A 27,564-nucleotide genomic window follows, 5' to 3' on the forward strand; every position below is an offset into this window, starting at 1 on the left:
GGACTAACAGTAACTTCATCAATTATTGCAAACTTAAATGTATGAGAATCATCTTGTCCTTCTCTATGTCTGTATAATGCATTAGTTGTGTCCTTAGTTCTAATACTATATAGGTGGTTATAAATCCTCTTTTTAAATTGTTGCTCTGTTTTACCTATATAGAAACAGGGACATGACGAACATATTGCTATATATATATACATATATATATATATATATATATATATATATATATATATATATATATGACATAACTACTATTGCAATTGCCTTGCCTAAATGGAATATAAGTTCTATTAATATTTTCTAATGTTATCCCGTCTATGCCCAAAATCACACTACATTACTTACAACAACCGCATTTTGTAGTATGTTTACTTCAGTTGTTTCTTACTCCTAATGTGTGTCCAATCTCTAGTTTCTTCTTTATATTAGCTCCCATTTTGTGAACAAATGTGGGTGCATCACCTATTATATTCTTTATATCTTGATCTACCACCAAAATGTTCCAAGTCTTTCTCACTATATTTTTTTTGGTTTTACATATGGGGAGTACTCAAGGACACAAGCTCTATTGTACTGTTTGTTAGAACTCGTCTCAATTTTTCTTGGGTTCTTATTTAGTTCCTTTCCAATCAACAGGGGATGTTTCTTTCCCCATTCCCCTACTACATAATTAGTGACATCATTCAACATAGACAAGAGGTAACCCCTAGAGATAAACATAGTTTTAATGTAATTAACTTCTTCTGTCATGTTCTCATAAGTAGATGCCATACGGGCAGCCCTAATACATTGTCCCTTGTATATATTCTTCATCATATTCCTAGGGTGATTGCTTGTGTACTTCAGATAACTATTTGAAAAAGTGTTTTTTCTAAATATTCTGGACTGAAAACTATCCCCAGATTTGAAAATGTATGTATCCAAATAAGAAATACCATCCAAACTACAGGTAGCTGTGAATTTTAAAAATGTACTACTGCTATTCAAAAATTCTATGAAAGACTGAATACTCTCCATGGGCCCATCCCATAAAATAAAAATATCATCTAGGAACCTAGAATAATAGGTAACATGTTTATAAAAAAACACTATTAAACAACTTAGTAGTCTCCCATTCTAACATAACCAGGTTTGCGAAAATGGGGACGCAAGCAGCCCCCATGGCCACACCCTTGGTTTGTCTAAAATTCTTACCTTCGTAATGTATATAATTATAATCTAATACCATAGACATCAATTCCATAATTAAACTAATTCTATCCCGATCCAAGTTGGAAAATTTTCTTAAACTATTACAAAAATCCTCCAGACCCTGTTGTTTAGGTATACAAGAAAATAAATCTATGACGTCTATGGTAATGAAAATTAAATTCTCTTTCCATACTTTTGTGGTTAAATTTGACAAAAGAACCCATGAGTCCTTAATCAAATGTGGTATATTATTATAAATAGGTTTTAACCATCTATCTATAACGACTCCTAGGGGGTATATTTTTGAATGACTGCCTGACACAATAGGACGGAACTGTGGCTGTTTGATACTTTTATGAATTTTAGGTATACCCACCATAGTTGCAAGAATAGGATGTTCTACCTTCAAATAATTATACAAATCAGGAGAAATATGATTATCCAATAAAAATTCTTCCAAACTTAAATCAATGCGTCTATATCCTATATTAATCTCATTGATAGACACTGTTTCATAGTTACCTGTCTCATATACGATTTTATACATTTCATTTATATAGTTTAAAGAATTGTATAAAATTGCACCTCCACCTTTGTCTGGTTTCATGACTCTTATGTCTTTATTATTACTTAACTGAACCAAGACATCCCCCTCATCTTCAGATAGATTATCATGATACCTCCATTTCCCCATTTTCCTATATGTTTTATATATGTCATTTGTCACTACTTTTTCAAAAATGACCATATTGGGATGGGTGGGGGTATAAAAGTGCTTTTTTTCTTTAATTCATTATATGTGTATTGTGAAGCATCATTGTGGAAAAATAAAGCAAGATTTAACCTCCAGAAATATAATTTAATTTCAGTAATAGTGTCTACTATATTAAATTTGGTACTAGGTATGTATTTCATGCCCTTAGATAATAAGGTGAAATGTTCCTGCCTTAACACTAAACACATGTAATTGTTATCTTAAAATTGTTACAGCAATTTACTATGCCATCACCTTGGTATAGTGCCTTAGCAGCACCTAAATCAATTACATCTAATACCGTTATTCACATAATGTGTCTGATAGTGTTCCTGTCTTTGTTTTCTCCATTTCCACTCCCTTCTCCACTCCATTGGAGCATGCAATGGTCTCCCTCTCTGAAAAGTTTGACCCCTAAAGTTGTCATTGTTGTCATAGTGTGTCCTAGGTCCTATATATGAGTTTTTCTTTAAGCTTGCCTGTTTACTACTATCATCTTCTTCCTTCCATGGATAGGCCTTATTAAATTAGTACTGATCAAGATCCCTCTTAATTTTCTTACTCTTTTTATTGTATATCACCTGAGCCTTTTTATCAGCAATGTTATACTGTTTTTCATACAATTTTTCCCATTAGGAAAACAATAAATCATTAACAATTAAATTCTTCAGCCTCTCAACTTCACTCAATAATTTACATCATTTTTCTTAATGAGCATTTCCATAAAATCAATCCCAAATCTGTTAAAAAGCTTGTTAAAATCTGTCATAGACTGTTCATTCAAATGCACACCCATAGGTATCTAAAAAAGCGCAACCCCATGGGTACAATATTCAACAAAATACATTTGCTTAGATATGCATTATCAATTTTTATCCCCTTTATTTGAAATCAAATGCTTGCCCAACAAGTATATCATATCTTTTAAAGTTCCTTGTGTGGTTAAATGCTGTCGCCTGACTGAATGGTCGACTTGACTGTCAAAGTTAAAATCAACATCTTTAGAAAGAAAACAGTCAAGTTGATTTATGGCATTACCAACACTAGTGGTCTGTTTAACACAGCCCCTAGAGCTCGAAATACAAAACATGGTATCTTTTGGGTTGCCTGTACCCTTGTTAGCAACTGATGAATAAGTACTAATGTTCATAGGGCATTTCGGTCTTGCCCCCATATGCTCACAATCCTCGTCAATATTGAAAATAGAAAAGTCAAAAGTAAACTCCTTGTCTGAAGTAGCACTCCTAATACTGTTGTCGCCTTTGGATTTTAAACCTCCGGATTGCAGAACTGCTGGCATGGAAATGCCATCTCCCTGGCCATTAGATATTCCTGCCGATGAAGAATTATTACTAATATTACATGCTTGCATTGTTTGCTGCATCGGTTGACTCTTGCTGTTTGATTGAGTAAACAGCTCAATAAGTCTTATAACATCTCCTTTCAGAATGCTAACTTCCGATTGAAGTCTCTACATTTCATCACAGTCCATTCAAACATTTGGCATTCCGTTAGTAGCATCCATTACTGTACAACTCAAGGCCAAAACAAGAAACAGCTTACAACTATGTAAATCCACAAAAACAAAGCTGAAACAGCAAATGGTAACAGATGCAACCAGTCCTCAAATGAAAGCCAATGCATGAAGTGAGCAAAAAATACTTCTTTTAATGGACCAAATAAGTCAAGTTAAACACGAACACATTCCCATAAGCGCTTTCATCCATTCTATAGTGGACTTCATCAGAATGTTTAAACAACTGTTTTTTAGGCTATTTAAATATCTTTTGGCGCCAAACAGTCACTCCAACTTCTTTTAATTTAAAGTGACCCAGTGCCTATTTTAACAATTCAAGTTAACCCCAGACAAAAATACAAATTCCCCTCACAATATAAATATGACTTTATAACTAAAATATAATTAATTAACAAGCAAATGAATAACTTAATTAAATCAACAATATGAGAGGCTTGTGCTAACAGTAACATCCACTAAAATGTTCAATAAATTAATCAGTACAAATTCATAAAAATATCTAAGCATTTCATAGACACTCAGTGCATATCATATATAATCAGTGCATTTCATAAACAAATCTGCGCATTTCATTATAAAAGTATATGTCAATATGCTTCATCAAAAAAATGTATAATATAATTGTCTCAGTACATTACATTACACATTACATGTGCCAGAGAGCCACAAGTTTATGAAAAGTGGACCAAGAATATAATGCAAATATCCGGACATACTGTGAAAAGTTATATGTCATCAACATTTGCAAAGCACAGCCCCCAACAAATAAATATAGATTTTTTTTACACATCTGCAATAAAGTTTAAGTGTAGCTGTGTGGGTCTGCCCATTGCTTAGCTATGCTTAGCCCAGCTGAAACAGCACGATAAGTTAAATAGCAATAGACACCCAACAAAAGCAATAGTGTAGCAGTTAAATTGTACACCTTGTATGTAGTCATTCATAGTTCAAACCTCACCAAAGCCATTTCCATTTTGTATGTGAAATCATGACAATTTTAATTTATTGGTGCATTTATGTAGGAAGTAACTTATATTTCTCAACCAGAGTAGTGTATTAGGCCCAGATGTGAGGTGTTAGTGTAATAAAGTCCCCCATACAGTATAGTCATACAAGAATACATGTAATGAAAGCACATTGGGGGATGTCAGGGAAGGTAAACAAATTTATAATATGTCTGGAATGATGAATCAATCCCATGCAGGTGATAGTCCATAAAATAAAACATAAGCAATGCTAAGCATTGCACAGCTATTATGACCTGGTGTAAGCATTGTGTAAATATGATTGCTAAGCAATGAGTAGCTCAGCTAAGTGGATTTGCCCATTGCTAAGCAGTGCTGAACCTGCCCCTTTAAGCACTGCCAACCTTAGCTAAGCAGGTTTGCCTGTAGCTTACCTAAGCTCAGCATATTCAAAACCATCCAATCATGGCAAAGGGCATGAAATCAGCTGTATTTAAACCTTGCAGGTGGGAATACAGCTCATACCTGGTTGTAGCTCCCCATTGTAGACAGTATGGCAGGTGTTGGACAGGGTATACGCTTTCGGGAGCAGTGCTGGGGCATACAGGAGTCCAAGGTCATGGTAGGACTCCTTGTAAAAAAACATGATGTGAGACTGCTGCAGGACCAGTACCAGAGCATATGCCATATATATATATATATATATATATATATAAAAGTGATGTGGAATAAGGTGAAAAGACTGGAAAATCTCCCTTATCAGCCTTAACTAAATGTTGAGATCCCTCATCAATTAGATGTTTGAAGTACAAAATAACTGATTTATGCAGCTGTCAAAGAAAACATGATACATTTTTGGTCCTACCATCTCAGGACATTTGCCATTTGTCAGTTGTCAACAGAAACACAGAAAATCAGCAAAAACACCCAAAGAGGTAGATGAGTATAGTTCAGGAAGGCAACAGGATATCCAAACACATAAAATATATGGCAGTTTAATGAAACAAAACAGAAACGTAAGCGCTTTCACGGTATTACAATTCGCTTCATCAGGCGTACATATTAAAGTGCATTAAACTCTCTTAAATACAATGAAACCAAAGCTAACAACCAATGATTAAAATAAAACAATTAAGCAATTAAAAACAAGTGACTTCAAGTGTATACAGTTCAAAAAGAACCTCATAGTGTAACAATTCAATAGCGATTGATGTATAATAAAACCTATACTACTGATATTACAAACGTAAAAATATCTAAAACATATAAATAAAAATATGTGTAAACGATACAAACAAACCTTAATAGTAAGTTATTTAATCCTTCTAGATTTCGGTAAAGGTTTCAGAGGAACAGCATCATTAAGTCCCCTCCCCATATGTGCGCCTAATCTTAAAATCCATTTAATTTCTAATGTTTCCATAAGATTAACTATATCACCTAACCTAACATTTACATCTTGTACCTGTAAAACCTGAAAGTGAAATGTATGTTTCTCTCCAAATTGTAATGTGTGCTTGGCTAAAGCACTATAAATGTAACCTTTAGTAGTGCAATACACATGATCCCTAATGCGTTCGCGTAAAGTGCGATTAGTTTTACCTACATAGAATGAATAACAGTCTATGCAAGATGCTATATAAACTAAATTATTTGTGGTAAAAGTACTAGAGTTTCTTAGTTCCCATAAATAACCTGTGTCAGGATGCCTAAAAAACCTTGACTCATCCACAGAAGAACAATGTGCACACTTCCCACATCTTTTAATTTCCCGCCATAATGTGCTTCTTACATTGTTGGAGAGTGGATAGCATAACTGATGTTTCAAACATTTCTTATTTTTATAAATATATGTAGGATAATCACCTACAATGTTTCTTGTCAAGTCATCTGTTAACAAAATGTGCCAGTTTTGAGCTATAGTTTCTTCTATTTTACTTATGTTCATAGCATAAGGTAAAATAACTGGCAGCTTTGTTGGCATTGTTGTGGATGTTGAAGTCCGTGAATGCATGGATCTGTGTGGAAAATAAGGTTTAGCTCGACCTTCTCTCTCTAATTCCACTTGTTTGTATATTTTATTAATTTCATACTCATCATACCCTCTCCCTAAGAAACTAACTTTCAATTTAGCTAGTTCATTGGTATACACGTCTTCATTGCAACACAATCTAGATAATCTCATTGTTTGCCCTTTAACTATATTATGAAATATTCTGGGATTATGTATGCTATCTCTATGTAAAAAAGTAGGCTTATAGCATGGTTTCCTACAAACTGTGGTACTACAGATTCCTTGTTTTATATGAATACTAACATCCAAATAATCTATGTTGTTTCGTGAATGTATTAAAGTAAATTTTAAAAAGTCACTACTCTTGTTGATTCTATCATAAAATTGTAAAAATTACCTTTGATCATCCTGCCAAAGAATAAAAAGATCATCCACAAATCTCCTGTAATATATAATCTGTGATGTTGTTAAAAGATGTTCCAATTCCCAAGATACAATTACTAAGTTAGCATAAGTATTGGCGCAACTAGTGCCCATCGCTACGCCTATTGTTTGTTTATAACAAGTATTTTGAAATAAAAAGATGTTATTTTCTAACACAATTTCTAACAGCATACATAATAAATCTGCTCTATTTCTATCCACCAGTCCTTGTTCTATCATAAGTGTTTTCACCATATCTATCCCTTTAGCATTTGGGATAGATGTGAACAGAGCAACCACATCTAAGGTAACCAACGTTACATCATTTAAACTATTTAACTTATTTATTTGTAGTTTCAAATAAACTTGTCAGAAATTGCTCCGTATCTTTTAATACATAAGTATATTTAGAGAACTTTTTTTAGTTCTGTATCTAAATAAATGGAAATCGGTTCTGTCAACCAATTTGATCCAGCAACTATGGGTCTAAATTTGGGATGGACAGGATCTTTATGAATTTTGGGTAAACCTTGCAACCTAGGTATAAGAGGGAATTCAACAATACAGTACTTAAAGAATTCCTTAGTTATTAGACCCATACGTAAACTCTCGTCTAGGGCACTAAAGATACTTTGTTGCATATTATAAACAACATCCACTGAAATTTCCTGGTAAATACTATCTTGTTGTAACATCTTAATCATCGTAGTGAAATAATAGTGAGCATCCATAACTACAGTAGGAGCCCCCTTATCTGAGGGCCTGATGACAATTTCATTATTATTTCTAAGTTGGTCGAGTGTTATTTTTTCATGTCTAGTTAGGTTGTATTCATGGTGGTTAGTGTAGAGAATATTATCATTATAAATATTGTTCTCACATGCTTTCAAGAAAGTTTCAACATTAAATGGTAGAGGTGGAACATAAAACACTTTTCTTTTTAAAACCATTACCTCCTTCAATTGTATGCTGTACTTTGTCATTATACATAATTTTTAGTGCAAGATTACGGGTGAATAAACAGATGGCAATAACTGCTTTACTAACATCAATCAAAGTAGTAGGTATAAAGGTTAAACCTTTATTAAGTAATGATACCTCATGTTGAGAAAGTTCATAGCAGGAAATGTTCCAAATTATGTTTCCTGGCCCCACATCTTTTTCAGTGTTTGTGTATGTTGTGGGACCGGTGCTTCTTTCCATTTGTGTCCTCGGTAATTCTCCCTTTCTTGCAAACCTCTCCGTTCTAGATAAATTGGAAGGGGTAGAGTAGGAAAACCCTGCATATGGATATTATCCCTATTGTCATGATATATCTTCCGTCACACTGAGTCTTCTGTAGAAGTTGCATCAGATGCAGATTTCTTAGAGGTTTCCCCCATGGAAGCTTCCATAGGTGTAGAATATACAGATTTAACCAGTATAGGTGTTGTGACCTCCCCTTCTCCTTGCTGAACCAATAACAGGTCATCTTCATTATTTGAATTAATTGTCTCAGTTGGTTTGTCTAAGGCATCAAGAGGTAAAGGCAATAGATCTCTCTGTTGCATACGCCCCTCTTTGTCTTTATTATTGTCAGTCTGTCGACTAGCATCAGGAATTTGTTCCTGGTTCCATGCTGAGTGCCTACAAGGATAATTATTGCATATAACATGTTCACCATTGTTATTAATAGAATTATTTGATATTTTGGGCCAAGTAAAGACTTGCTGGTGTTCAAAATCATATAAGTCTCTAGTTAGCTTCTTTTTCTTCTGTTCTAGTAATCTAGTTTCATACCTTGAAATTTTCTCAATAAGTTCATTTACATACAACTCAGTCGAGTCATACCCATGAATAGTAAATAGTTCATGTTGTCACTTCAATATATTAGTTGAAAGTGTAGTTTCAATAGACATGAAAAAATCTATTAACAATTGCATATATGCCTTGCTTGTATTTAAATTAATTTGTTGCCATTTGGCTAACAGTTCTGGATAAAAATTACCATGGGTAGGCATGGTTAGAGTTCTCAAGCCTCTCGGTATTACATTTAGATTCAAACAAGCTTCCAGATGGTATCTCTGACACTGTAACCGCTTGAATCTATAAAAGTAATTCTCCAAGTCTCTCTTCAGAGCATGTACCTGCATATCATCATTGATTTTATTACGTTCATTATGTTGAAACCTTACAAATTCTGCTTACAACAATGGATTCGGAGCTTCCAACAAAGCCCCTCTCAGTCTTGAATCTGCATTCAGTTCACCTTGAGCTCCCTGTAAGCTCATTTCTGCTCCTTCCATGGCCCAAAGTAATGTAAGTATGTAAGCACAACCCCAAACACGGTAGTAGATAAAATAGGTCAATTCACCCAGTGAAATTCAGCAAAAACACCCACAGAGGTAGATGAACATAGTTCAGGAAGGCAACAGAATATCCAAACACATAAAATATATGGCAGCTTAATGAAACAAAACAGAAACATAAGCGCTTTCACGGTATTACAATCCACTTCATCAGACGTACATATTAAAGTGCATTAAACTCTCTTAAATACAATGAAACCAAAGCTAACAACCAATGATTAAAATAAAACAATTAATCAATTAAAAACAAGTGACTTCTAGTGTATACAATTCAAAAAGAACCTCATAGTATAACAACTCAATAGCGATTGATGTATAATAAAACCTATACTACTAACACAGAAAAGGCTGGCAGTAAAAAAGCAGGCAAAATGTCCACAAACAGAAACAAATTTATTGGCAAGTGCTTTCGTTTGGTGTAATCACCAAACTTTATTAGACAAACCCAGTTAAAAACAATACCCTTATATACTTATTTGCTTACATCATTAGAGTTCAGTTGTCATCAGCAGGACACAACTGCACAAAAAGGGTATTCCCTCACAAAGAGGGACAGGTAGTAACCCAATGTAATCTGCAAAAAATAGGATACTCTGCTGTCTTGGCCAAAGCCTTCAAGTAGTACAATAGTAAAAAACACACTTGCCTTGAAGACAAGAAGCAATCAACACTTAATTACAGATGTAGTTCAACAGCCTCCAATGACACTCTGTAGTTAACCCCCTAGGGGGAAAAGTATCACGTCTGAATGTAAATGGATCCTTTACATAACAATGCTTGACTTCAAAATGTACTATCACACTGACAAACAGAACTGTGTGCAAAACAGTAAGCTGTAACCCACCACTGTCCCCATGTTGAAATGTATGAAAATGTATAGTCATATACCTTTATGTTTCTTATTAGTAATATCCCTCACATGTTCTAACAACCTAGGTTAAAAACATTTAATACCTCTCCCCCATAAAATGTCTTACAAGGGCATATAACAGCGTTCTCTATACACTGACCTCTGGACTGTACAGGGTCACACATGTTGTCCAGCCGTAGGCCTCATATTTATGGCCCCTACCCCACAACATGTGTGGGAGTCTACAACATCACTGGAATGATAGCAGGAATGTCAGCACTACATAATGATAGACCATACCTATCAACCTCTTACTGCATGACATCTGGACAAAACCTGGTATATAAGTGGAGGACAGAGTCCAAAACACAGGGCCATATTTTAAATATTGCTGTTATACACTGTGAAAGCTGCTGGTGTTACAAGATTGGTTGCAACATACCCTGCTGAGGAATATGACATCAGAAACACAGATGGATGTTGCCATGTACTGATAGCAATCAACAGAGAGAATGCCACTGATTTGTCAAGGACAACACCTGTCTGGGGAACAGATAAAACATAGCAGCCACACCTCGGGCCATTATGTGGGTAGTTCCACAGTTGAGAGCTATGCAGACAGACTGCATTCCATGCAAAACTAGCATGTACACACAAACCCTGTAAAACAAGCAGTATTCAAAGCATATAACAGCAATACTCACACTCTGTCCCTAGGTCTAGAACCTTATACAAACATGTAGTTGGACTGTGTCCACAAGTCTTTTTGTCAGAGGTATTCATACCTGCGGTCTGTAACATTGCTGCCCCCACACATGAAGGATGTCTTCCATACAGGCAAGATAAAGGGACAACGGCCACATGAAGTAGTCATCTATAGTAGTGAGTTGCTATGACATTGGCTATTGCTGCCTGCATGTAGTTAGCAAGTGGGGAACACTGATTGGTGCAGAAACCATCACCTACTCATGAGCATCACCTACAAAAGCCATACTGTAACCTATTCAAACCAGCTCGATCACTGTAGTGGAGAGAGATAGAGAGAGAGAGGGAGAAAGAAAATAATACAAACAAATAAAAAAAACAAACCAAACAAAACAAGGAAGACATAAACTAAAAAACAGAATATAGCATAAAAATAAAACAGGTATATGAAACATGTAAGCATGTAATTGAATGTAGTACTTGGTCTGTAATAATGGGATAGATGATTTTGAAAGAATTATATGTGCAAACAAGACTTGCTGCAATGATGCCCTGCTGAACAACTGCTATGGACATAGCATCTGGCTCTGTCTACAGTGGGCCATATCTGTCAACTGTACAGATCTTCACAGAATGTCAAGATTTACACATCATAGTGTTTGGTCTGTTCCTCCTAACATCCATATTATTCTGGCAAATAGCTGGGGATGGAAGTCATGACGTAATGACAAACTCATGAGTTTCAGACCCCACTACCTGCAGAACAGTCATAGTAATGCAATATGTATTATGCTACAAACTTCATAGGTTTGTAACAGGCATATTTAAGATCTGTGCCTATTTATCCTCCCTAATTTTAGGTTCTGTTCAGATGTGATGCTCTAAGACGTGGAGAGGTAGGGTCACAGCTGAGGAGTCTGACTCACCCTGGGAAAGGACAGGTCACATATGGCAACCACTAGAGTGTCTGTCAAAGAGTTGCAACTGTGCCACTGCTAGGCCAGTTAATGGGATGTTGTCCATATCCATATGTTACCTGTGAATGTGAGTATTCTACATGTTTGTATTGTAAATCTAAGATACCTATATAGGGCATGTGCATAGTAACGTACTGTTGCTGATGTGTGTGTTAAACTGCATGTGATATATTGAATTAATAACAATCAGCTGTACAGTGTTCTTCCAGACAATAGTCACAGTTGTGACTGATATCTGTAGTCACATACACATATACTTGTGTTATGTCAGCTATATTAATACATTATTAATATTGATTTTCCTGTTGTCACCTATTGATGTGGACCATTGTCCAGAAGTCTTGGTATAACAGGTTGAGAAGTATTATTGAACTGCAAGACTGTAAATACAGTGTGCCATACTGACATAGATCACAAATGTATACCAGGTATCCCCTGAGCATGTGTATGTATACGTATGTTTAGCTGAAAGGCACAAAAGTAATAACATGGGTTACAAGCAGTCCAGAAAATAGGTTGTGCATGTTGCACATGTATGTAATATCAGTGTCACTGCATACGACAACATAAAATGTCTACAGCTACTGATTGTTCCATTGCCATGACACTGATATGGGTATTACAGTAGACATGATTATCAGGTAGTATTCAGAGAAGTGTACAACTGTGTTATGAGCCACTGTCCATGCCTACCACTAACAGCTATATCAACACCCATATACACTAGACATCCAAAGTGTACACACCCCTGTTGGAATGCCAGGTCTGTGTGCTATATGCCAATGAGACCACAGAAAATCATTTCAAAATGTTTCTCACCTCAAATGTGACCTATAACCTGTACAATTCAATTGAAAAAGAAACAACTCTGTTTCAGGGAAGGTGAGCAACCATTGCCAGGTGAAGATGTGCCATGTTAGAGTACAAATCAAGACAAAGGGATGCTGTAATCATCTCAGCAGGTGTTTATACAACATATCAGTTTAAGGGTGTGTACACACATTCAGCTGGCTTACTGTACTAAGTATTATTTCCCCTATGTTTTCACAGAACAGATTGTCATGTTTTCAATTGAATTGAGCAGGCTATATGTCACATTACAGGTGGGGATTGTGTTTAAATTAGTATCTGTGGTGTCATGTTTCAGTTGCACAAATACCAGGCATTGTAACAGGGATATGTAGACTTTATATGCACTGTAGCTGTATGGAATCAGCAGTACCTGACCTGTACAACCAGCCTCCACCAACGATAGAGTAATCCCCCTTGGTGGATAGCAGCAATACACAAAGCACATAATAGGTTGCCATAGTGGCTGTACAGGGACACATAGGTGCAGACCACAACTTGGAAGCAAGTCCATCTCTATCTGAGCAAGCATGTAGGTTCACAGGTGACTTCCTGTAAGGCTGACTATGACTGTAACTCAGACATATCCAAACCACCAAGTCCAATTGCAACAATGTCTCTACATATGTAGTCAGTCTCAAAGGCAGTAACACAATTCAACCTGTACTGCGGGTAAAGCACACCTCATGCACACATGACATGGATTCAGGCAACCTGCATTAGACAGGTTAGGTGGGAACAGTGCACCCCCTTTGTAAAGGGGGATATGCACATCAACAACACTCCTGCCCTCATCAATGGTGAGCATGTACATAATGCCTACTGATTTCAACAACAGCAAGTCTCCATGGGGCATGGGAACATCACAGTCTACCTCATACATGAGCTCAGGCATGTGCTCACAGCTCCATCACACACTACATTCAAACACAGACTTGCCACCATCCACACACCATCCATATGGAAGATATCCACTGTCATCCCTCTACACAGAAATGAATGGGGAATAGAGGATTATGCAATTAAGTGTCCAACAATGGGGGAACTAGACAGGTCAGGGCCAGGTGTGTAATGCAAGATGCCAAAGCCATGATAGCTTACAGTGTTATCATATACTCTGGATTATTTGCAAGTAATATCCACTGTTGGTGTGCAAGTGGACAATCATATGAGGTCCTGTGAACTTTTTTCCTGTTTATGTCTTCCAGGTAATATGCAATGTCCATGGCTGCCTGCATTCACCAACATATAGAGAATGACACCATAATACAATATGTCATACAGTATTACAACATATCATTCAGCCGCAGAGCTCAGGATATGCAGGAGAGGACCACCCTGTGGAACAACCTCATCCATAGGGTAAACAATGTCAGCCTGCACAGCCGAAATTATGAACAGGTGCGGCATCATTGCACTGACCTCATCCACCATGCCCATTAGTGGGCCGCTGCCATTATGAGGGAACAGCTAGCCACAGGTGGGAGTCAAGCTATCCAGCCCCCACTGACACATGCTGACGAGCTCCTCACCAGCCTTGGGGCACCCAGCCACCGGACAAGCAATGAAGCCAAAGACAGCATTGTGGAGGTGGCTGCCATCCACACAATGTACGAGGAGCATGCAGGTAAGGCCCCAGTGCACATCACTAGAACACTGTTGCTTATCCATCTTTATCTGTAAAGTATCTACATTTTTTATTTATTTTTATTTAATATTTGTTAACTGGGAAAGTCTGACTTGGAACAAAGCCAATTTTCAGCAGAGGCTCGGGGAGAAAGGCTCCAGATGCATGTCTTTGTAATGTGGAAGGAAACACGAACACCAGAGGAAACTCACACGAACACAGGGAGGACATGCAGACTCCACACAGAAGGCACCCCAACCGAGAATCGAACCAGAGAACCTCTTGCTGTGAGGCGACAATGCTACCGCTGCACCACTGCGCCGTACATGCATATGTCAGATAAGATAGTCTGTTGCTGGAGTGTAGTCATGCACAGATGTGCATAATCCTTAGTATTGGGGTTTGCACTGTTGCTGTGCTGAAATGCTGCTTCCACCCTGTACCAATGCTACAGGTGTGGCTACTGACATTACTCCTCTCCCACAACTATTTAAGTCCCTCTGGTACAAAACTAGGACAGCAGCCTGTAGCTGGTGAGTATGAAGTTGTTTTGTTCTGGTTTGCCAATTCTCCAGCCATGTTAATGTCATGCTATTTGCCATGCACACATTTAACACACTTATACATAATGCTTGCTGTACATGTTCATTTTTGTTGGTGTTAACCGCACGGCATCACAGTGGTCACCATGGTGGCATATCTGAAGGGTATGTAAGGTTCTTGCGGTATACCTCACAACCTGTCACTGCAAGATGTGTGGACAGAGATAAACAAAATGGTGGGCAAATGGCATACAGTAGGGAGATGTATGAAACCTTACCCTTATACAGTGGATTCAACAGTGTATACACCACTATTACAATGGACACTGTTCCTGCTATATACAACGGCAGACCACAATAACACATTCCACACTTTTACAACCTGTAATGTGATCCTAACATGAGCAATGAATGTGTAATATAGACTCCTATGTTAGGACAACAAATATGGGGTATACAGACCTTACAAAACACTGCAAGTATATGTGTGCACACAAGCCAAATAACATATTGTGGAGGCAGTTTGTGATGTACTGACAGCATTCACTCTTCTTGAGTACACACCTGCCATCAAGTACAGGGCCTCAATGTCACACCAAGTAATGGTCTGCTGTCCAAAAAGTATGTCCATGACATTTGCCTGGTCACCTGCAACAGAGGCAGCCATGGCTTGCACACATCTTACAAAGCATGAAATGGATCCCATCTCTGAAAGGTAGCAGTCAGGAGTGGGAAAAGTAACCTTACCTCATCATTGCATATACCATGGCAAACAGTGCAGACAGTGACCTGGAGGTGTATTAAATATGGGACAGCAGTGATGCCCATCCAAAACAGATGACAAAACATGTTGCAAACATGTCATGGAGGCTGCCTAGAGACATGCAGAAACACTGAGGGAGTTGCAGGAATGTCTAGCGAGTACTGCCTGTGTAGTACCTGTGTTGACAATCACCTGGCTTCTGCATAATTGTGGCCTATGGGTTAGGGTAATCAGATGGACGATTTGTCCCACATGAAACATCATACAGGGATCTGCACAGGTAGCATGAGCATAACATCAAGTCTCCCAAAGGCATGTGTTGCAATGTGTAATATTGTCATGAGACCAAGGCTCAAACCTACAGACAGTATTCATAAAGATACTTATGGTGCCCAAGCAACACCTCACTCCACCTGAGGGTCACCATCCCCAACTTTTACCTTGCTGGTGCCAGTGTACACCTTTTGGGTTGCTGTTCATTAGCATGGTGGATGGAATTTGGAACACTGCAAAATAACACTCATGCATGGCCCATAGTTGTCAGGCATCTGCAATAAGGCTGAGGATGGGGAGGGGTGTCAGTTTCAAACACAGCAGTGAACTGAAGCATACACCCAAAGCTATCTAAGAATGGCTGTATCAGAACACAGTCAAGGTTATGAATTGTGCCAGACATAACCCAGACTCTACAGCAATAGTGAAGTTACTGTGTGACCTCCAAGGGCTGTGCACATGAGCTGACCTTGCAATCTGGCAGAGTTGGGTGTCCTTTGTAGGGCAGACTGACCAAATAATGCCAAGTAAAGATGGGCCATGCTAGCATACTCATTCCAGGAATAGTGACTTCTGTAGTTCACTTAGGTGCTTAAACAAACCATTGTTTTAAGAGTGTGCACACTTATGCAACCCACATATTGTATGCATCTCATTCAGCATTTCCACGACTAACACATTTGTCTGATACTGCACTGGATTGCACAGGTCATATGTCACATATCAGGTGTATGTAATGTTATCAAATGCAGTATTGTGGCCCCATTGCATATCATAGAAGAGACTGGCATGTCAACAGGGGTGTGTACACTCTTCATATCCACATGAAGCTTTGAAGGTTGTCGGTGTAACTGGATTTTATTGTACATACTTGCACTGCTGATAATGAGATCTGCAAATCAAAGGTCAGGCATTAATTATTGACATTAGACCTCATGTGAAGGCATTATTCCTTCTATATGACATTGTACCCTAATGTAATTTTCAGATGATTGTAAATGATATTTTATTTAACTGTTTGTTGCTAAATTTTAAAACTCACTGAGGAACTTTTCTCCCCAGGTCTCCACTGAAAATGAGACAAAAGCTCAGTTGGATTAACCCGGTTAACAAATGTAAAATAAATAAATAAATAAATAAATAAATAAATATCATCCCAGTTATGTGTCAGACAAACACATAGGGGCTGTGAGCAACAGAGAAAACATAACTGCCAGACATCTACACATTCAGGAATGGTCTGTACACTTGTGAGATATGGTGGACAGTACATGCCAGTGTGCTGTACAGGTGCACAGCAATAATGTGTACAAGGGTGCAGTGTATTCAAGGAGAAGGGGCATCACATACTAACACAACTCATGCATCACAGAGATGTAAATTGTTGGTAACAAGGATTACAAATGGCTGCAGTGCATGCTGTTGAGTGCCATATGTCATGCATGTCAACTGCTGGGTAATGAGTGGCCTGTGTAATATCTTTGTGCCACCTCACCTGTAAGTGTGTGTGTGTGTGTGTGTGTGTGTGTGTGTGTGTGTGTGTGTGTGTGTGTGTGTGTGTGTGTGTGTGTGTGTGTCTCCACTACTGGGATTGAGCTTGTCTGAATAGGTTGAAGCATGGCTTTTGTAGGTGATGCTCATGTTCAGGTGATGGCCTCTGCACCAATTGCTGTTCCCCACTTGCTAATTGCATGCAAGTAAACCATAACGTACAGGTCTTAATTTAAATTTCTTTTTTGCCCCTCACAGGTGGCGAGGTGGGTCAGGGTCCCTCCTGCAGGCAAACTGATGTTAGTGTCCATACAGACTCTGACAATGATGATAGGCATACTGAGGCACAGGCAGGGATATCAGGGGCTGAACCTGTGCCATTGGTTGCCATCCCACTTTTATCCACCCCATCCCCGCACACAGTCACAATGCCCACACATACCCCATCACCAGTGGCCATAGATGAGGGACAGTAGGCAGGTGATGGCATGGGACAGGAAAGTGTGGTGACTATGGCAAGTGTGTCTGTACACAGCAGCCATAGCAGGATGATCAGCGAGGTCCCACACAGGCAGATGGACAGGGGTGCTCATAGAAGGGCTGCTGGTCATCATGCCCTGGCAGATGTGCCACAGCAGGTGTCACTAGATGCATGTTTCAGCCCATCATGGAGGCACAGGCATGTATGGAGCATTACACCAGAGATGGTCTGAGTCTCCAGAGGGCTACTCTTCCTGCTGTACATGACTACATCCGTGATCATGCAGATGCCCACCATTATTTTGCAGTGGTCATGGATAGACAGTTGGGTGAGATGGTGGGAATCCTCGATCATGTGGTGTCTGTGGTAGAGCATGTGGTGGGAGTAGGGTGTTGGTCACATGGACATAAGTCAGCAACACCAACAGCTGGAGGTCTGCGTGGACGTGCGACATCTCACACCCACTCCCATAGTGGCAGTACCAGCACCAGCACTGCAGGGGAGGGGTGCTGTCCACACCACAATGCAGCAGGACACATGCACGTGGTCCTGGCCAATCTCAACAGGGATGCAGACCCATCAGACAATTGCCATCATCAGGGGAAAGTACCATATCTTGACTTCTGCCTGATGGTGCCCATGTAACCCCTGGCAGGCACAGTTCCCATGTCCATGGCCAGGCACAGTGAACTGTACACCCTGCCATGTACGGTCCGCAGCTGTCGAACATACTCCTTTATAGGGCAGCTACATGGCAGAACTGTGTGAATCCATACACACACACATCATGATCACAGCTAGAGCACTTCCATACTTACACATACCACGTCTGCACAGGCCATTTAATAAACAACACCTTAATAGAAGCACATGATGTCAACCAAACAGCTCAGCATAGGCCTCTGGCAAGCCCACAACACATCCTGTGCATATGATGATACCTGTGCCACATCCCTGTCATCCATACCATCGATGCAGGGACATGCTAAAATGGTTCTGATGCACAGGATGAATGTACTAAAGTTTAGCAATGTAATGCTTGTAGGGTGAGGTGTGTCCCGAGCTTCCTGTAAAGTGAACATCACCAGGCCTTGTACAGTATGGTAATGGGGGATGTACTGGGTGTTACTGGACAATACATAGTATAACATACTGTCATAAACACATTGACAAACACATACAGTCATAGACACATTTGACAGACCTGGGTTTAGCAGTGCTGACTACCTTGTCAGTGAGTCCATACTGTTACAGAGTTTTGGCACACAGCACATGCATCATTGGGCTGAAGAGTGTCATCAGTTACCTGTATGGTTGATGGTGCCAGCGGTCCTCATACAGTGGATCTTGGGACATGTACTGGGGGTACCATGGTGTAAAGACAGTGTACCCAACACCCCCACCCCACATTGGATATTGTACACATTGAAACCCATGGTAATGCTCTGACATACCCACAATCACACATTTACTAGGACTGCAATGCAAACCCTTGTCTATCTAATTATTGCTATTACAGGGATATGCATTTATTGCACAGTCCACAGGGATAGTAGGGTGAGGGTTTTGTCATGGCTCTCCTAATGTCAGCAACATCACCATCCCTTATAATGTATAGCGAGGTTTAGTGTATTTGGAGAATGTGGCCTCAGAATGCTGTCTCCTACAAATATGCACACTCACACACAAGTGCACACACATGCACACACACACATACTCACATTTGCCAGGACTCAAATGGTGACCCATGCCTTTCTACCCATTTGTAGAACAGTGTTATGCTGGTACTGCAAGCTCCAGGTAGCCCAGAGGGTGAAGAGTGTCACAAGGTACATTTAATGTGAAATACAGCAGCATCCCTTTCTAAGTATAGCAATGGGGGTGTAGTGGGTTAGAAGGCCCTCAGAGTATTTTCAACTACAAGTTTACGAACACACAAGCACTGTTATACTCAGTAATGCACACATTTGTCAGTACTGAGGTCCATAGGTGCAGGTGTTCCTAGGTGTGTACCAGGCTAATGCCCATGGAGAGATGAGAAGAGTAGGGCATGTGAGTACATTGGTATCATGCCACCTGACATTTGTCAGCAGGCCATCTATCAACTGATGCCACTTGAGTGATCCCCAGGGTGATAGTTAAATTCAAAATCCACTCATCTGGTTTTCTCTTGAAGAGGGCCAGTGAGGTGCTCCAATTGACATGTATGCAACATATATTGCATAACATGGCCAGTGTCTGGGTTAGAGACCTGTACCCAAACATGTTCTGTTGACTGTGGTAGTCTGGTTGAGGTATCAATGGCATGTGGTGCATACAGAGTGGGGTTTCCTAGCTGTGGCATTCATAACACAGCTGGGCAGACATGTCAGTGTCAGTCAATCAGAGATGGTCTGTAAGCAGCCAAGATGAATACCTGACATCTGCACATCTGTACAGCAGACAGACAGAAAGTAGAGAGCCAACAGGTTATGCATTAGAATGAATGTTTTGACAGATAGACGTCTGAAACTGATAGGTATGCCATTACTACATGACAGCAGTCCTCAATGACATGTCCTAAAAACATAGTAGTCTACAGTTAATATCAACATATCAGATCAATATCCAATAGGACATACATAAAAACATACAGCTCAAACACCAAGAACACGATAGTCAGTACTCAGAGTCCAGCTTTGCATGCAGGGGTGTATGGTTCCAGTGCTACAATCTGCAATCTGCTCTTACTTGGAAAAGCACTGTTAAAAGTAGTGACGTAATGATACAATACATGCAAGTCTGACTGCATGTAACCTAGGATACTACCCAAGTATGAAACACATACAAAGAGAAAATATTGTGGTACCACCCATGTATACTCATGTGTCTCATACAGTATACTCACACCCCTTGCTACTGTAATGACAGCACATAGAAGCATGTTATGTACATGGAATTAAGTAAACTTATTAAAGATATCATTACCCTGCTATTTGATCAGACTGGAATGTGATCACTGCTTACCAAGGCTGGGGAATGCTTAGCAGGTATGAGCATTGCTTAAATGTAAATGCTAAGCAGATTTGCACACTGGTAAGCAAAGCCTACATTGTGTAAGTGCGTATTCATTTAACTGTACATTAGCAGTGCTTAGCTTCATGCAAACCTGCGCAAACCTACTTAAAGCCACTTTAAAGCACCTTAATCACCATGTCTCCATCATCCCTTATTCTGCCCAGCAATAAAATAAATAGCCCATGTAGGTCTTGAACCCAGGACCCTGTACACTATAGTCAAAGCACTTAACCACTAAGCCATCTGAGGTGTAAGAATGTCTGTTGCTTTTCAAATATATCATTCAGTACACATACTGAATAGTAGTGAAGAACTGCTTTGACTACTACAGTTGTTTACTACTTGTCAGTGAAAATAGTGTGGAATCAGTCATGTTTTTATATCTAAATATATACATATCAGATAAATATGGGCAGGATACATCTGAGAAGGAATAAACAGCACTCATGTTTACACATAAAAAGAATAGAAATATATATATATATATATATATATATATATATATATATATATATATATATATATATATATATAATATGTGTATGTATATATATATATATATATATATATATATACACGCACACACACACACACATATAAATATATATATATATATATATATATATATATATATATATATATATATATAAATATAAAACATATGCCCATAACATGCAGTGGAGTCATACCTCAGCACTATAACTCTCAACCTCTTAGTGAAAGGGAACATAATTATTGCAGTTATAAATGTAGAATGTTGCTACAGTAACATGGAGTTGTGTCAACATACATCTTCTGAAGGAAGGCTGTTCTGAAACTGACAGGTACGCCATCAGTTACTGACAGACATCATAAAATCATCATAATGAAGTACCACACAAATCACAGTAACGATCCTGTGGAATACAGCAGAAATATGAGCAATAAATGTGGACAGTCTGAAACAATCTGGTCAGTCATGAGGTATACACAGAACTCCTTAGTGCAAGAAATGTGGACAAAGCCTGAGAAAGGGGATGTTTAAAGCCATGAAAATGGGGATATATCCCAAATACTGGACTAGGTAAGCTCACACAGTTGATGCATTCACACCCTCCTGAGCAGACGTCTCAAGCCCACATACTTCCCACTAGTCAGTGACATACATCTTCACAGCATCCCACTGCTTTGTCAGAAATACACAACACATATGGTGGCCAGGCAATGGTACATCTGACAAATATCTGGACATAACATCACGCTAGGGTAAATACACTGAGCTACTATGCATGTCACCAAGCACTGTCTAAACTACAGGCAGACTGTCACAACACTAACCCAATTTTCCTATGGGGAAAGCACATGCAATTGCAAATATAGCAGGCACTACAGGCATGTAAAGCACAGAGTAACAGACACCAGTGTGAAAGTGCATGCCCACATCTAATCTCAACACAGTCACAGTCACATAATGGTAAGCCTAATTAATAATACAGTATATGGACTGTGTGAAAAAAAAAACATCATCATATTTGCCACTGACACACTAACCCTACATATACTGGCCCAATTCACAGTGTAGTTTGTTGTCTGACTGTGATATGGTACATGTATCAGTCTGGCCCTACAAACATATAAGCTGATAGGGTACCAGAAACTGGAGCAGCATGCAATGTCAGATAGAACAGGACCAAGAACACTGCCATCTACCCCAGTCTGTACACAGGCCAAATAACATATTCAAAATACACTGCTACACAATACTGACACTTTGTCAACAATCACCATAACTACACAGACCTCACTACTGTACAAACCACAACAGAATGTCCAGGTTTTGTCCTCAAATATAAGGCCTCCTATACATAACATGTCTTGTAGTCTGATATATCACTGGCTTGATGTGAGGAATGATGTCAGTAAATAATGATATACTGTACATATCCACCTCTTACTACATGGCATATGGACAAAGGGTGACAGACTTGGGGGACAGAGGCACAAACACAGGGCCAATATTGACATATTGCTGTTATAAACTAAGAAAATTGCTGGTGTAACAGGGTTTGTTATAACATATCTCTTCTGAGGGATATGAAGTCAGTAACACGCATGGATGTCACCATTTACTGACTGCATTCATCAGAGTATGCTGCTGCTACAACTATCAGAACATACTACTCCATTCAGTAATTGATAGGAAGAGTGACTTACATTGTGGATGGGCCAGTATTGAGGACGGTGCTGTAGGGCTCACTATGTCAGATGCACATAGTACACTCCCTATACATGGTAAAGCACAGGTAGTGTCATGTTTGGCATCCGTTTTACTGTATGTGCGAGTCAAAGAGAGGTGTCTTTCCCTGGGTACCTTCCATGTCAGTGTATGTGCTATGCGTTGCTTCTTTGCCAAAACCTGGGCATACTAGGCATGCCTCCTTCTGCCTACATATGTAGGCTCAGGTAGTTCCTCCTCTGAGTCACTCTATGCCTGTGATGGCCTTGGCAATGGTGGGAGGCTGTGTGGCCTTGCCCCATGCTGTTCCTGCTGCAGCTGTTTCCACAGAATCATATTGTGTAGCATGGGAAATACTATGAACATTTGTGTACATGTAGTTGGAGAGTACTGCAAGGCTCCATCAGCTATGTCCAGGTAGTGGAACCGTGACTTGAGCATCCCAAACACATGCTCTATAATGATTCTAGTTTGTGCATGGGCCTCATTATGGAGTTCTTGTTCAGGTGTGTGTGTGTATTTCTGAGGGGTGTCATCAGCCACAGGTCCAGTGCATAGCCAGCATCCCCCACTAAGTGGCCATATGAGATGTTCCCACTGGCAAATGACTGGTACAGCTGTGTCATATGCCAGATGTGGGAGTTGTGATAACTTCCAGGGCTGCCAGCACACACATTCAAGATAATGCCCTGGGGATTGCACACGACCTGGCAGTTGATGGAGGGGAAGCCCTTGCAGTTTATGTAGACCCTACCCCGCTAACCAGGTGGTACTTTGAAGTGTATGTGCATGCAGTCTATAGCACCCACTACCTCAAGGTATTCTGCTATTTGGTGGAAGATACGCATATTGCTGGTCAACGCCTCACGGGTGTTGAGGAAATATATGTACTCACTGGCATGTGCTGACATGGCATCCTGGAACTGGTGGAGTACCCTGGATGCTGATGCCTGTGAGATCCCCATGATATCCCCAGTCTCTCTTTGGAAGGTATCTGTGGCTAGTATTCTTAAGCCTACACATACCTTGGTATCCATTGGGAAGGGTTCCCATCTGTTGGTTCTGTGTGTGAGGCGGGGCTGGCACAGCTCAACAATTTGCTGTAGAATGTCCCTGTCCACCCTATAGTGTGCCACTATCTCCAGCTCATGTAGCCCCTGGTAGGTTACCCTGGGTCTGTACACTCTTCTCTTCCTCTCTGTGGGATGGTCATCAGCATTCACATCCTCACCACCATCAGCCTCTTGCACATATTGATGTATAAGAGCAACAGCAGCCCCTAATATTTTGTTATTTTTGTCAGGTAAAATTTCCCCTTCTGTGTACACTGGTAGTGTAGAGTTTGTGGGAAAAAAAAGACTGAAAGGTGTTTGCATAGTTTATAGTAGTATTCTGGGCTGGGCTGGTCTACTGTCTGTGTAATTGGCTGATTCTGATACATTTCAGTCGTGAACTTGTCAATAAAGGAGTTTTTTATGCTTATGCTTATATTTGAGCCTGGAATTAGCAGTTATTCGTGAAAACTATGTTTGAGTCTGAATAGACTTCATGCTATCTAACTGAAGGTCTGAAGAGATGTATTAGTGTGAATCCCACACTTTATTTGTATCTGAATTGCCGACAGCCTGGTTTGGCCTCAAACAGTAACTGTTTTATATTTTTTATATACTGGTTTTCTATCATTTTCTGTTCGTGGTCGTACATCTGCTGGTGGAGTCATTTATTATTTGGTGTTGTTTTTTATAATATTGCAACTATTTTTCATGCCAATGGCCATATATTTGTCCATTGGCATGCCTACTACATTGAATACATGCTTTCTTTCGAACTGTCAAGCCTTTGTTTTGTAATTTGCAGAATGTATTCGGTTAGTAACCGAATAGATTTCTGCAGGTTGTGCTATTCCTGCACAGACACCTGCCTGCTTCCTGGATCGCTAATTCACCTCATTTGCATGGTTTTCACCAGCAAATGAGGTAATTAGCATATAGCAGTGGTGTTTGTGCAGGAATAGTGTAGGAGAGCTCATGTACGTTCCGGGAGCTCGTTCCTGGATCTCTCCTCGGCCATATTGAATGCAGCAGCTCTTGCACTATTCCTGCACTCTGTGCAGAGCTTGCTGAATCTGGGGGTTTATTTTCAGCTACTGTAACATGGCAATCATTCGTTTAGTGCATTCATAACTCATTTTAGCCTATAATATTTCAAACTGTATTTAATTATACTTCCTTATATAATTTCTACAGTGAGGCATGTTTTTCATTTGACTATTCACATTTTAATTCAAAGTTTTAAGTAAACTTGGCTGAAGTTTAATCTTTCCATATCTGCTACATTAAAACAGTATACTGTGCCCGTCAAGAGGTGACATGAGTGACAGCAGCAGCCAGTCATCTGGACGGTATCTGGTTTACTAGTGGTATGCTACTTCTGCTCTAATTAGCTTGCAGTGCTTTTGTTTACATAGTGTAAAAATGCAGTGTGTTCATTCAGAGAGAGAGATCAATAGACAGACAATCAAACAACCTTCTGCCAAGTACTGATCAGTGAAGTATTAAGGAACAGCATAAAGGAGAGTAGCAGAGACTTGCTGAAGAAGCTAGATCAGTGACTTACTGAGGAGTGGTAGCAGCTACCAATCCTTTGGCAAAAAGGAGCAGCAACAAACAGAACTTTGACAATGTGCTGTACAATAGACACAAAGACTCTGGAGTTACCTGGAGTTGTACTAGCAGTGTCTGGAGGCAACAGCTACATCATCCATTTATGAGTGATATGAATATTATTTCTTTCTTTCCACACAAGTAATTATCCTCATTGCACTGTAGCTGTTTGATAGTTGATTAACAGTGGAAGGGAAACATTTTTTTCCATGCGGTTAAGGGAAGACCTGCTCAGGAGATGATCTAACACGAACTAAATGGAATGCAAAGGACAAGTTTGCTTTATTTACTTTTGTGGCCAAACTTTGCTTGCTTGCTTGCTGATATACTTTTGGGGAACTGTGTACTGTTGTATAATGAACTGTCAACCCATTCTGAAATTGGCAATGTGTAGAAATTCTGTTACAATATGTTAATGATATATGACACATTGGGGATGCCTCCAATATGTACAATATAATATACATTATACATAATGTATATTATCCTAAGCAATGAGTCTGTTTTATTTATGCAGCTATACTAGTACTATGTTGTAATATATGTTACTTTAGATCATACATTTGTACATTTTGCTGATTATGTTTTTATACATGTTCAAATTGCTCTTGCCTAAATGGCCTAGGTTCCTTTGACCAGTCTCTCTACCCAGTTGACAAAACTGAATAAATGCATAAATAAATAAATATGTCTGGTATACACGTGTGTATAGTTGCTATCATAGGACTACATAAGTAGATAATCCCTCTGATTCAGCAAGCAGCCATGCAGGAATAAGTTATTCCTGCATGACAGGGACCGTTCCTGTTCAGCACGGCAGCATGCCATGCATATGTATGAAAGAGCGCTGCCGTGCTGTAAAACAGACACGGCTCCATGTACAAGCACAGGGGGTGTGTCTGAGAGCAGAGCTCTCACAATGTACATGCCCCCTGCACTCCAGAATTGCTGTTTGGCAATTTAAAATGAGCGAGAATGCTCGAAACACCCCCAACCCATCAAGGTAAGAAATCTGGTCAAAGCCATAAGGGATAACCGTCCCTACCAAGCCAAAAGTAGTTAGAATAACAGATTTAGCATAAACACATAGCACACACCTCCCAACCTGTCAGAGTAAGGAATGTGGACAAAGCCATAAAGGACAATCGTCCCACAAAGCAGAAAGTTGATAGAATAACAGGTTCAGCATTAGCATGAATATTCTGAAAGGTACAAATAAAAAAAAACACAACAAATACATTTTTTTATACATGCAATATAGTTTAAGCGTAGATGCGCAGGTGAGCCCGTTGTTTAGCTATGCTTAGCCCAGCTGAAACAGCATGATAAATTAAAAAGCAATAGACATCCAGCATAAGCATAAGTGCAATAGTGTAGCAGTTAGAGCATATGCCTTGCATGTAGTTATTCAGGGTTCGAGCCTAACCAAAACCATTTCCATTTTGTATGTGTAAACATTAAACATTTTATTTTTTGCATATTTATGTAAGAAGTAACAATTTTTTCTCAACCAGAGTAGTGTATTAGGCCAAGATGTGAGGTATCAGTGTAATAAAGTAGTGAAACCCCTATATAAACACAAGTGCCCCATACAGTATAGTCACACAAGAATAAATTAATCACAGCACATTGGGGTATGGCAGGGAAGGTAAATAAATCTAATATTATGTAAAGAATGATGAATCAATCCCATAGAGGTGGTAGACCAGTATAATAAAACATAAGCAATGCTAAGCATTGCACAGCTATGTTGGCCAGGTGTAAGAATTGTGTACATATGAATACTAAGCAATGGATAGCCCAGCTAAATGGATTTGCCCATTGGTAAGCAAT

Source organism: Protopterus annectens, chromosome 4.part0, assembly GCF_019279795.1.
Source record: "Protopterus annectens isolate FY-2018-M chromosome 4.part0, PAN1.0, whole genome shotgun sequence".
NCBI classification, from domain to species: domain Eukaryota; kingdom Metazoa; phylum Chordata; order Ceratodontiformes; family Protopteridae; genus Protopterus; species Protopterus annectens.